The sequence below is a fragment of the Hypanus sabinus genome, chromosome 16 (genome assembly GCF_030144855.1).
Source record: "Hypanus sabinus isolate sHypSab1 chromosome 16, sHypSab1.hap1, whole genome shotgun sequence".
Taxonomy (NCBI): Eukaryota; Metazoa; Chordata; class Chondrichthyes; order Myliobatiformes; family Dasyatidae; genus Hypanus; species Hypanus sabinus.
In genome coordinates, this window is record NC_082721.1 from 68,946,324 (window position 1) to 68,959,638 (window position 13,315).

Here is a 13,315-nt window from a genome sequence, read left to right on the forward strand (position 1 = left end):
CAGCATTTATGGAGGGAAATGAATAATTGAGGGTTCAGCCAAGACTCTTCAGTCAGGACCTGATGAATGGTCTCAGTACAAAACATTGACTTGACTTCCCTCCACGGATGCTGCCTGATGCTTTAAGCATTTTGTGTGTATTGCGCTGACAAGTAAGTTGTACTGATCAAATAAAAATGCCTGACAATAATTATACCATTAGCAGTAATTATAAACACAAATAACATCCTAAATCAAGGAGGGACAGCATTTTGAGTTAATTAATGCTTAAACCACATTTACTTATAATGTAGCAACAGCTATTTTGTGCACAGGAATTTCAGACCAGACAAATGACTGGATATTGCTTGACAGGTACGATGCAAATAGTTGTTATTATAAATACACTCAGAGTACCTCCTGTATCTAGTAAAGTGGCCACTGAGTGTATGCTTATGGTCTTCTGCTGATGCTGTAACCACCTGCTTGAAGGCTCTTCATTCCGTGCTTTCATAAATGGTCTTCTGCACACCCCGTTCGAAAGTGTGGTTATTCGAGTTATTTTTGGCTTCTCGTAAGCTCAAATCAGTCTGGTCATTCTCCTCCGACCTCTCTCATCAAGGCCTTTTTGCCCACAGATACGTCATTCACAGGATGTTTTACATGTTTCTCACACCATTCTCTGTAAACTTTAGAGACTATTGTGTGTGAAAATCCCAGGAGATCAGCAGTTTCTGAGATCCTCAAACCACCCCATCTGGCACCAACAATCATTCCACAGCCAAGGTCACTTACATCACATTTCTACCCCATCCTGACACTTGGTCTGAACAACTGAACCTCTTGACCATGTCTACGTGAGTTGCTGTTATATATTTGGCCGATTAGATAATTGCATTAACGAGCAGGTATACAGGTATACAGGTGTCCTAATAAAGTTGCTACTGTGTGTACTTCTACGGCATTCTATGAGATATGGAACACTAGCCTTATGTATACACATATGTGGAATGAGTGGGAATGTTGACCATAAGACCATAAAACTATGGAATCTAAGAATAGAATTGAGATGCAGGGCATTGCAAGTGCTGGAATCCGGAGGACAAATAAATGTTGGAGAAACTTAATACTTCAGGCGGCATCTCTGGAGATAAATGGATGGTGAATGTTTGGGTGAAGACCATTCATCTGGAATATTAAGGTACCACATTTGCATGAGTTAAACATTTATCACTGATACAATCTGATGAAAGACATTAATATTCTACTTCTCTCTCCATAGATGCTATCTGACCTATTGACCAATTGTTGGTGTCACAATAGTAACCTTGTACTCTATGTCAGTAAGACCAAGGAATTGATTTTGGACGTTGGGAATGGCAAGTAGGGAGAACACTCGTCAGTCCTCATTGAGGGGTCAGCAGTAGAAAGGGTGACCAGCTTCTCTGAGAGTCAACTTCTTTCAGGATCTATACTAGGCTCAATATATTGGTGCAATTATGAAGAGGGCACATCAACAGCCATATTTCATTAGGATTTTGAGGAGATCTGGTATGCCAGACTCCAGGAAATTTCTACAGATGTACCTTTGAAGGCATTCTGACTGGTTGCATGCCCAGCTGGGATGGATACACCAAGGCACAGGACTGGCAAAAGTTGCAGAGGGTGAAAGAGACAGTGATCTCCATCATGGGCACCATCCTCCCCAGCATTTGAGGACATCTCCTCAGTAAGGTGTCCTCCATCATTAAGGACCCTCATCATCCAGAACATGCCCTCTTCTTATTACTACCATCAGGGAGGAGGCACAGAAGATACACACTCACCGATTTAAGAACAGCTACTTTTCCTCCGCAATGAGGTTTTTGAACAGCCCATGAATCCATGAACAGTACTTCAGTATTTTGTGCTACTTATGGATTTATTTATATTTCTTAACGCATGTCACTATTATATATATTACATGACCCACTGGCACAAACCACAGATTTCACTACATATATCAGTAATAATAAATCTGATTCTGATCTTGAGTATTTCCAGTATTTTCTGCGTTCAATGCTTCCGGCATTTTTGCTTTGTTCTCGGAAGCATTAGCAAATTGTGTTTTGTGGTAAGATTCGATGCACTTTGGGAAAAAAAAAGGTCGAGTGTTAACTGGAATGGTTCCAGTGATGAGGAATGCTAAAAGATGGTGTTCACCTCAAAACAAGGATGACTGAGATGGGATTGAAGAATGTTTAGGTTCCTGGTTTAAAGAGGGGAAAGAGAGGGAAGTTGATCATGTTGGCAGGTAATTCAAGGACTGGAGATAAAGTTCAAAGGACATTTATAATCATATTATGTATACAATATACAACCTTGAGATTCATCTCCTTATAGGCAACCATAGAACAAAAAAAAACCCAACAGAACCCAATTAAAAAAGACCAACAAACAGCTAGAATCAGAATCAGAATCAGGTTTAATATCACAGGCACAGGTCATGAAGTTTGTTAAGCTAGCAGCAGCAGTGCAATACAATACATTATATATATATATATAAAATAAAAAATAAATGTTACTGTAACTATATATATATTAAGGAGTTAAGTTGAAATAGTAATGCAAAAACAAAAATAATAAAGAAGTGAGGTAGTGTTCACGGGTTCAATGTCCATTAGGAATGCTCATATAGAGAAAAGAAATACAAATCATACAAGCAACAGTAGTCAGAGCAAAGGTGAGTCCATAGACACGAAGCCTGGGGTAGGCCCACAGCGTCAGCTTCAGCTCATCACACAGCAGAACAGAACAATGTGGAGCTCGCAGTCACGAAGCCTGGGCCTGGAGCAGCCGGAACAGACCCACAGCCTCAACCTCAGTGCAGTGAAGTGCAGCGAATGCCATATGGAGCGATGAGCATGTGGTACCAGCAAAATGTGAAGGAAAATGGACTTCAATTGGTATTTGTAAAAAGGAATTCAAATTCAAGTCAAAGTAAATTTATTACCCAGGTATGTATATGTCACCATATACTACCCTGAGATTCATTTTCTTGCAGGAATTTACAGGAAAGTAAAGACATTTAATAGAGTTTATAAAGAACTCTACATGAACAAAGACGGACAAACAACCAATTTGTAAAAGAAGACGAATTGTGAAAATGCAGTAATACTGAGAAGATTGTCACTCTGAAGTGGACAATCACTTGAGTGGGAACTAATCGGGACTACAGGGATCCCTCTGCGGGCATAGACTCAACAGGCAGAACAACATTGTTCTGCAGTGTGCTTGTTCCCATGTCAACTCATAAAACAGAAGGAGGACATTTGGCTTATCAAATTTGTGCTGGCTCATCGAACAATCCAATCACTTCACTAATTTTCCATGTAACTTGGTCTCCTCGCAGTCCTACCAATTTCCCCCCAGCTTCTATGGACTATCTAGAGCAGCCAAATCACCTGCCCATCTTTGGGAGAACTGGGTAAACCAGACAGTCGCAGGAAGAACATGCAAATTCCACACAGGCAGCACCAGAGTCACTGAAATTGTAAGGCAGGAGCTCTGCTTAATGTGCCAGTGCACTTCCCCTTGAACCAACACAGAACAAACGTCATCTCAGGGACACCAGACACAAAGTTAATGGGTTACTTGCTTGAGGAAGTAATTGTTGTAATTCATAATGAATAGAACCCTAATAAACAATGATCGAAATGAAGTTACACCATTTTAAATAGTTAACTAAAGGACATTTTTTGTTAAGATCCATGTTACTACGATCTTGCTTTCCTGCTAAATTACTTCCAATAAACCAAGCCAAAGTTTCAGATTAATGCTTTGGTAGAATCCATATCCCTGTCTGAAGCAGGTCCTGTAACCAGTGTACTACATCTGAGTTCATGATTACTTATTAAAAACATTGTAAATTTTAAGAGTGTTGGAAGCAGAGTTGATGATAGAATCTAAGTGGCTTCCAGACGAGCATTAAATTGCTCAGACTTTGAAGGCTCTGGGCCGAGTGCTGGAAGATGCAATGAATACAATGTGTGCCCACAGATCAGCATGTATACCATAGGCTGAATGGCCCATTTCCACACTGACTCTGTGACTCTAAAAACAGAAAAGGTTGGAAACATCCGATGTGTCAGGCAGCACTGGGGGAAAAAGAAGCAGCATCTTCTGCCACTTCTTTGTACTTTTTATCAAGAAATATTTGTCATAACTTCTTGTTTATCCTTTTAAAGAAGTTCCATGTTGTTTATAATTGGAGGAATTATTAATTTATGTTAATTACACATGGGTCCCTTATTTGTTTCTGCCTATAATCACAGGGGTATCTAGATCCAATTTAAAATGAACTAACTGTAGAGTGCTTTTCATTACTTACAGCCACAACGTTGATGAACTTGATCCCAGAGGGTATAATACTCAGCTTTACTGAAAGATGTGGAATTTATGGCCCATTTCTCTATAGCAATAATTATTTAAAACAGGTCGATAACTTGATACGGTAAATCATTTTTACAACTTGCAAGGAATTTTATGCAAACATCTCCTTAAACTTTCCAGATAAATGAAAGGACACCTAAGCATGGCTGTTTACTTTATTCCATGTGCTTTGACACTTGGATTTATGGGATAAATCATATCATGGAGTGTTGTTGATGAAGAGGTTCTTTACCATTATTCATTGTATTCACAAAATGCACACAAACAGTGTGCATTTTTCTTTCTCAGTTTCTCCTTCTCATCACATTCCTAACCTGCTAAGACGTAGTTTTATACACTCACTGACCTGTTATTAGGTACATCTGTACAGAGGCTCGATTATGCAGCTATCTAATCAGCCAATCATGTGGCAGCAACTCAATACATAGAAGCATGCAGACATGGTCAAGAGGTTCAGACCAAACATCAGAATGGGGAAGAAATGTGATCTAAGTAACTTTGACCATGGAGTGATTGTTGGTGCCAGATAGGGTGGTTTGAGTATCTCAGAAACTGCTGATCTCTTGGTGCACAACAGTCTCTAGACTGTTACAGGACACGCACTTAGTGCCACATTATTATGTTCAGGAGGTATCTATAAAGTAGCCGCTGCGTATAGCTGGTATTGGTTTATTATTGCCACATGTACTGAAATTCAGAGCTCTTGTTTCTACATGTCTTTCAGACATTGAGAGTAAAGCTAAAACAGAATGTAGGATATTGTGCTACAGTAATTAAGAAAGTACAGCACAGATAGACAAATGAAGTGCAAGGGTAACAGCAAGGTAAATTGGGAGCTAAGAATTCATCTTTTGATGTATGAGAAGTCCATTGAATGGTCTGACAACAGTGGGATAGAACATGTCCTTGAGTCCAATGGCTCATATTCTCTGGATGTTGTATCTTCTGCCCATTGGGAGAGGTGAGAAGGGAGAATTATTTGAATGGGAGGTGCCTTTGGTTATGGTGTCTGCTATCCTGAGATAGCAAGAAGTGTAGATGGAGTCAGCGGAGGGGAGATTGGTTTGTGTGATGGATTGCATCCAACACTACGGTTTAACTGGTCTTGGGCAGAGCAGTTGCTATACCAACCCGGATAGGATGATTTTCATGGATGGATTTACAAGATGATGTACAAGGATACAGACCAAGATCAGGAATGTGGGATTTGGCTTAATAGCTCTTAATCGACCACTGGGAAATTTCTATGCTCGAACAGTAAATTGCTATGTTTACTTAAACTGATATTGATTGTGCGTTGACCAGGAGCTACCAGATAAGATATATAGTTCCTCTCAGAATATCAGCGTATTTACAAAACTAGAAAACTCTCCTTCATCATGCTGGCTACAAGAATCAAAAAATTCTTTGCATCTCTGTTTAATTCACAAAAGTGAAAAATCCAGAACTACAGAGGAAAGGTAAAAATAATAAGAAATATTATAACAAATGTAACTTTAGATCAATCATACACCAATAAACTTCAGTTCAATTTAATGCAAATTGTAATCTCAGCTCTTAACCTGCCTTTATTCGTGGATTTGAGCAAACAAGAATAGCGTGGCTCATTTGATACAGTGGTGAAGTAATCAAGCCTAAAACAGGTTAGTAGTTGACCAGATCTGGGATCATCCTGGTTTTCTAACTATTGGGAATGGGGAGGCAGATTTAGAACCTCTATTCGATCAAGATGATCTTGCGATTCAGAGGTCAAGAATAAGGCATAAAACCTGTGGCTTATGATTGTGTTACAAGAGCAAAGGAGAAGGAGAAGCAAAGGAAAAGAAAAGGGTAGACAAGATGGAATCATGGGCTACTCATAGCAGACTGAGGTAACAGAAAATTCCAAAGGTAACAGTTAACCAATAAAATACCCAGATTCAAGCAATTTAACATCTGCTACTGAATCCAAAAAGTTTCCTGACTAATACAATGACAACTTCACCACAATACTGGAAAAGTACCTGAATGTAGATTCAATAGCCACTTTATAAGATACACTTGTACACCTGCACGCTAATGCGTAACTCAAATGCATAAAAGCATGCAGACATGGTCGAGAGGTTCTGTTGATGTTCAGACCAAACATCTGAATGGGGAAAAAATGTGATTTAAGTGACTTTGACCATGGATTGGATCGTGGACCCAAATTGGTGGTGTTCTGAACCTGGGTGGGCGGTGAATGTGGAGGAAAGGACAGCGATGGCTCCCAACAGAGATGTTCAGACCCGAGTTGGTTGTCAGCATCAAGGTGAATATGGTGGAGATCAGCAATGGAGATGGCCAGCAGCCAGGTCAGCAATGTTTGGAGTTGGACCGGGGCTGGCGGTCACTCTTTACGGCAGGACTGAGCTCGTACAGCTGCTCTCCTTGCACGCAGCCGAAATATGTTTCCAATATTCTGAGATTTATGTGATGATTGGACTGCACTTAGTTTTAGCGTTTTCCTTCTTGTTGGGGGGTAAGGTTTTGACGCTACTGGCGCTGTTTCGTCCTTCAGGTGAGGGAGTTGGGAATTGTCATTGTTTTTTTCTACAGGTGAGTGAGTTGGGAATTGTTACTGTCGCTCTTTTTCAGCGGATGGGGATTATTACTATCATTATTTTTACTGTGCTGGCGGTTTGATGGTATTGTCGTTTTTTTTCAGCGGGGGAGATTTTGGTGTCTGCAAGTTCTGTTTGTTTTCTTTTTCATGCCCGGGGTTGGGGATGATGTCTTTTCCTTCATCAACCCCATGGCCTTTCTGTATTTAATGGCTTTCTGCAAAAGACAAATATCAGAGTTGTGTTTTGCCTGCATACTTTGGCAATAAAAATGAACCTTTTGAACCTTTTTTTTGGACTGATTGTTGGTGCCAAATGGGGTGCCAACTATTGATCTCCTCAGGCCCAACAGTCCTAGGGTTTACAGAGGATGGTGCAAAAAGCAAAAAGAAACATCCAGTGAGCAGGAGATCTGGGGCAAAAACACCTTGTTAATGAGAGAGGTCAGAGGAGAACGGCCAGACTGGTTCAACCTAACAGGAAGATGACAGTAACACAAATAACCACGCGTTACAACAGCGACATGCAGAAGAACATCTCTGAATGCAAAACACATCAAGTCTTGAAGTGGATGGACAGAAGATCATGAATATACGTTCAGTAGCCACTTTATTAAGTACAGGAGGTATCTAATAAAGTCGCCTCTGAGTGTATCTATGACCATAATGTGTCTGCTATAATTGCTCAGAATTGTTACTTAGGGCATAAAACCATCTCATTTGAAATTTAAATACAGGGACTGTTAAACTGGCTCACAATCTCGGACTTAAAAAAGAAATAATCGTTAACTCCAAGGACCCAGCTAATCTCTATCACGTATTGAGTAACTGCAATAAAGCATCTGTGTGTCATAAATCTCTCCCTTCACCAGTATAAACTGCATGCGGAGTATTTGAATCAATATTGAGTGAGGAAGCGAGCTCAGGGAGGGCTCTGTTGTTCCATGAGACCACTGCTGATCTAGTGACAAAACGTAAATAAACCTGTCGTCTCCATAATAACATCAGTTAAAACAATTGTAACAAAGATTAAAGATTTATAAAAGATGAGATCATACCACTAGTATGTCACCTAGACAGAAACATTTGAGCTGTGAGGATTATTGGAGGAAGCTGTAGATTTCCTGTTGGATCCGAGAAAGTGTTTAAAATTATGAGGAACCTTGATAAATTTAATTCATTTAAATCTATACCTCCTGACTTTCTTCTTAGTAGAGGGGTAAAAAAAGACAAGGACTTAAAACTAATTTGCGGAAAAATTATCAGGAAGGAAGATAAATACTTTCAAAGTGTAGCAAGTTTCTGGAAATCTCTTTCTAGCAAGGAGAAGGAGGCAGCAAGCCTCCTCGTCTGCACTCAGTTCTTGAACATGCATAAGTAGAATAGTGGTATCATTTATTTATTTATTCGGTTATTGAGATACAGTGGGGAACTGTGCTGCCTAACAACCCCCGATTTAACCCTAGCCTACTCGTGGCACCTTTAGTAATGATCAATTAACCTACTAATTGGTATATCTTTAGTCCGTGGAGGAAATTGGAGCACCTGGAGGAAATTCAGCCGGGTATGGGGGTGATGTATAAACTCCTCACAGGCAGCAGCGGGAATTGAGCCTGGTCTCTGGCACTGTAAAGCATTGTGCTAATCAGTACACTATCACACTGCCCAAGTCCTGGAAGGTGCAATTAAGCAGGATTGACAATGAAACATTTTCCTTCATCATTACAAATTTTCCCTGCTTCTCTCAGTCTCAAATTAAACATTAACTGTTCTTGCTTATGCATAAGGATGTCATAAAATCCCACCTCTTCATCAAGTCCAATAGTTTATAATAAATAAACATAAATAAAGCCCTTATAATTTTCTCTTGTTTGATAACTAGAGAAGTTACCGAATAGCTTTTAAAAACTTGTATTTTGTTTGTTTATTTTTATTTGATGTTCCCGAATAAGTTCCTCATTATTAGAAATAGGTCCAAATTCTGGAGTCTGCAGTTGCTGGATTCTGGACCAATAAACAATCTGCTGGAGGAGCAGCATCTGTGGACGGGGAGGGTCGAAACCCTGTATCAGGATGCCTCTACCATTCCTCTGCCACCGCAGATGCTGGTCCTACAGTTGGGTTCCTCGAACAGACTGTCTTGTATTGAATTTCTTTACAGAGTGGGTGACAATTGTCACTGGATTAAAGTTTGAATTAATTGTTAATCTTGCTTCCACCTGGATAGTTACATTTTTCTAAGGTAACAAAATAGATTAAATTGTCTTCAGAGTTAAAAAATATTCTAACACTATTACACAAATCACAATGCAATATTACCAGGCTATACCTCACTCTAGGGGTGTAATGAAACTATAGAGTCAAGGTACTCTGATAATGTAATCATTTCTTCCTTACACACACATATTGTTGGAACTTGGCATGCCAGGTAGCATCTAGAGAAAGGAATAAAGTGTTGAGGTTTCATCAACCTTGATGAAGGGTCTTGGCCCGAAATGTTGACTCTTTATTCCTTGCAATAGATCCTGCCTGACTTGCTGAGTTCTTCCAGCATTTTGTGTGTCTTACTTTGTATTTTCAGCATCTGCAGAATCTCTTGTAATTATTACCTTTTTTACAGTTATACTTCTGCCTTATTTTTTTCACTTTAATTCTATTTTTCACAATAACTTAAACAGTCCTCAGTCTCTCCTGTGCCATTGGAGAAGACATGGGGTTAGTTGAGTAGGGGACAGCGCTACGCACCCAACACCAGCCACACTCACATAGCATTTTAGCATCTCAATAGATTGGATAGGGTTGAGAGATTAGAAAATGGTCTACTCAATTTCAGAATCATTATCATAACGGGGTTTATTACAGCTGCATTAAATGATGTGAAATTTCCAGTTCAGTGCAGGCATGAAATTACTATGAATTAGAACATAAATAAATAGTTTTTAAAAAGGAATAATAAGGCAGTGGCATACACAGAACAAGCTGGAGGAACTCAGCAGGTCAGGTAGCATCTATAGAAAGGAGTAAAGAACAGATGCCAAGACCCTTCATCGGACATTTTATAATAAGATGGTGTTCATGGACTATTCAGAAATCTAATGACAGTAGGGAATAAACTGTTTCTTATTTTGCAATTTATGGCTCACACTTCCACAAACCAACTTGGAAATGCATTCAGGTATAGATCCAAGTAGAATAGAATTGAATATACAAGCTCAAGAGAATAAACTTAAACAATGAACATCTCAAAACATGTAATTGAAAATAATGTGTATCAGAGAAATTCAGAGAGTCCAAAAACTGATGCCCGCTGTGCATTCCCAAAAAAGATAACTACCACAAGAAGATTTAGTTTGCTTGCTTACCAGAAGACCGCTCCAATCTTCTCAGGTGTAAGGTGAGTTGATTTTCCCAAAGTCTCAGGTAAAGGATTTTGTATCTGCATTCAATTCAAGATCAGATTTTTAATCCAGGAGCTGTTTTGGTTTAAATGTTTGAAAGAAATGGCTTTTTGTACTCATGCTAATGCCCAAGTGTAAACTTGGATCCTACACCTGATCTCTCCCATTCTCTCCCTCTTTCCTGAGGGAAAAGTTCTAAATAAGCTTTACATGTTCACCTCTCTGGTTGCATAACTTTGGTCTTCCATGTGATGCTTATAGAGTCATCATCAACACCACAGTCTTTGACAATGCTATTTTTGAACTTGCAAAATAATATTTTGCAAGATAGACCTCGATATGCTGTGAAGGTTCACTTAAGAGCTGTGCTTCGGGGTAGTTAATCCAGTGTTTATATAACTAGAACAACACACAAAACATCAGAGGAATTCAGTGGGTTAAGCAACATCTATGGAAGGATGCAGACATTTGATATTTCATCAGGACTGATTGTTAGCTTGAAAGAATCTTTTGTAAAAACGTAGAATGAATATGATGGGCTAGTCACCCTGGCTTGGGGATTCTTACACTTTGGTATCTATTTTAAATGTTCAATGTTCAAAGTAAATTTATTACTAAAATACATATATGTACCATATAGGCATCTGTTAGTCTCGAGAGACCATGGATTTGTGCCTTGGAAAGTTTTCAGGGTGCAGGCCTGGCAGGGTTGCATGGGAGACCAGCAGTTGCCCATGCTGCATATCTCCCCTCTCCATGCCACCAATGTTGTCCAAGGGAAGGGCAAGGGCTGATACAGGTTGGCACCTGTGTCGTCACAGAGAAATGTGTGGGTAAGTGCCTTGTTCAAGGACACAACACGCTGCCTTAGCTGAGGCTCAAACTTGCGACCTTCAGATCACTAGACCAACGTCTTAACTACTTGGCCACGTGCCTACCATATACTATCTTGTGATTCATTTTCTTGCAGGTAATATGTGATGATATTGATAACATTTCCAAATAGCACTGTGTGATGTAGGTGATTCCGACTTGGAATAGATTAGTACTGGAGCTGTGCAAAAATAAGGCCAACACTTATGGCCCTAACCTAACTGTCTTTGGGAAGGAGACGGTGAGTTGCTTCCTTGAATGACTGTAACGTCTGCTGAATGTGTTCCCACAGTCCAGTGAGGAGGGGAGTGGCAGCATTAAAACACAGTAAAATAAATCATTTCTAAATGGGGAGCAAATTCAGAAATTAGAAGTGCAAAGGGATTTGGGAGTCCTTGTGCAGAATTCCCTAAAGGTTAACTTGCAGGTTAAGTTGGTAGTAAAGAAGGCAAATGCAATGCCAACATTTACTTTGAGAAGATTAGAATGCAAAAACAAGGGCATAAAGGGGAGACTTTATACGGCATTGATCAAACCACTCTCGGAGTACTGTGAGATGTTTTGGCTCCGTATCTAAGAAATGATGGGCTGGCATTGGAAAAGGTCTAGAGGAGGTTCGTGAGAATGATTCTGGGGTTGAAAGGGTGAACATATGAGGAGTGTTTGATGGCTCTGGGCCTGTACTGCCAGGTGTTTAAAAGGATGTGGGGGGGATCTCATTTAAACCAAACAAATTTAGAAAGGTCTAGATAAAGTAATGTAGAAAGGACGTTTCCTATAGTCAGCCAGCCAGAGGGCACAGCCTCAGAATAGAGGAACGTCCATTTAGAACAGAGAGAAGGAGCAATTTCTTGGACCAGAGGGTGGTGAATCTGAGGAATTCATTACAACAAGTTTTTGTGGAGTCATTGGATATACTTAAAGTGGAGGCTGATAGGTTCCTGATTAGTCAGGCCATCAAAGGTTATGGGGAGGAGGCAGGAGTATGGGGTTGCGAAGGATAATAAATCAGCCTTGATGGAATGGCAGAGCAGACTCGATGTGTCGAGTGGTCTAATTCTGCTCCTCTGTCTAATGATCTTACTTCATCTGGTTAAGGTACTCAAACAGAACTCGGTATGAAGGGAGTTTCAGCATTTAAACCCAGTGACAATGAATATTCTCTAAACAGTTAGTAATTTCAGAAATCAGATGTGTAAAGGCTCTTGAGAGTCCTTGAGCAGGATTCCCTCAATGTTAATTTGCAGTTTGAGTCAGTGATAAGGAAGGTAAATGAAACAATAGCATTTATTTTGAGAAGACTGGAATATAAAAGCAACGGTGTAATCCGATTCCCTTGTACATATCGATCATTGGAATGAAGAAATGTAAAGTTGTATACCCCTTGAGAAGGTTACTTATACCCTTAGGAATGTTCATTGAGATTTGGCAACCATATTTGGATTACTTAAATGCCCAGATTTTTAACCTACATATTTTAATTTTTTTAAATTAATATATCCCTTATAATAAGCTAGTTTCTTAAATTTGTATTTTAAACTGGCTCTGAGAGCTGGATTCCTACTCTTTGTTTCTCTTTTCTTTCTCCTTCTCTCCTTTCCTTTCTTTCCTCTGTCTCTTATGATATTTTTCTCCCTCCTTTTTTCGAAATGCGGGGAGATGGTGTTAGGATAGGTGTTCTTTTTTTTCTCTCAGACTTATCAATTATTTGAATTGATTTTTTTTCAATATTTATTAATTGTATTAATTGAGTCCTTGTATTCTTTCTTTAAAAAAAATTTTAAAAAGAGTTTTGCATCCCTTAGCTAAGAAGGGACATGCTGGCATTGGAGAAGGTTCAGAGAATGTTTATGAGAAAGATCCTGGGAATGAAAAGGGTTAACGTATGAGGAGAATTTGATGGCTCTGGAGCTATACTCACTGGAACATAGAAGAATGAGGGGTGATCTCATTAAAACCTATCAAATATTAAAAGGCCTAGATAGCATGGATGGATAGCATGATTGTAACAGTGGCGATGATAAAGTTTTAAACAAACCCATGACGTACTTGT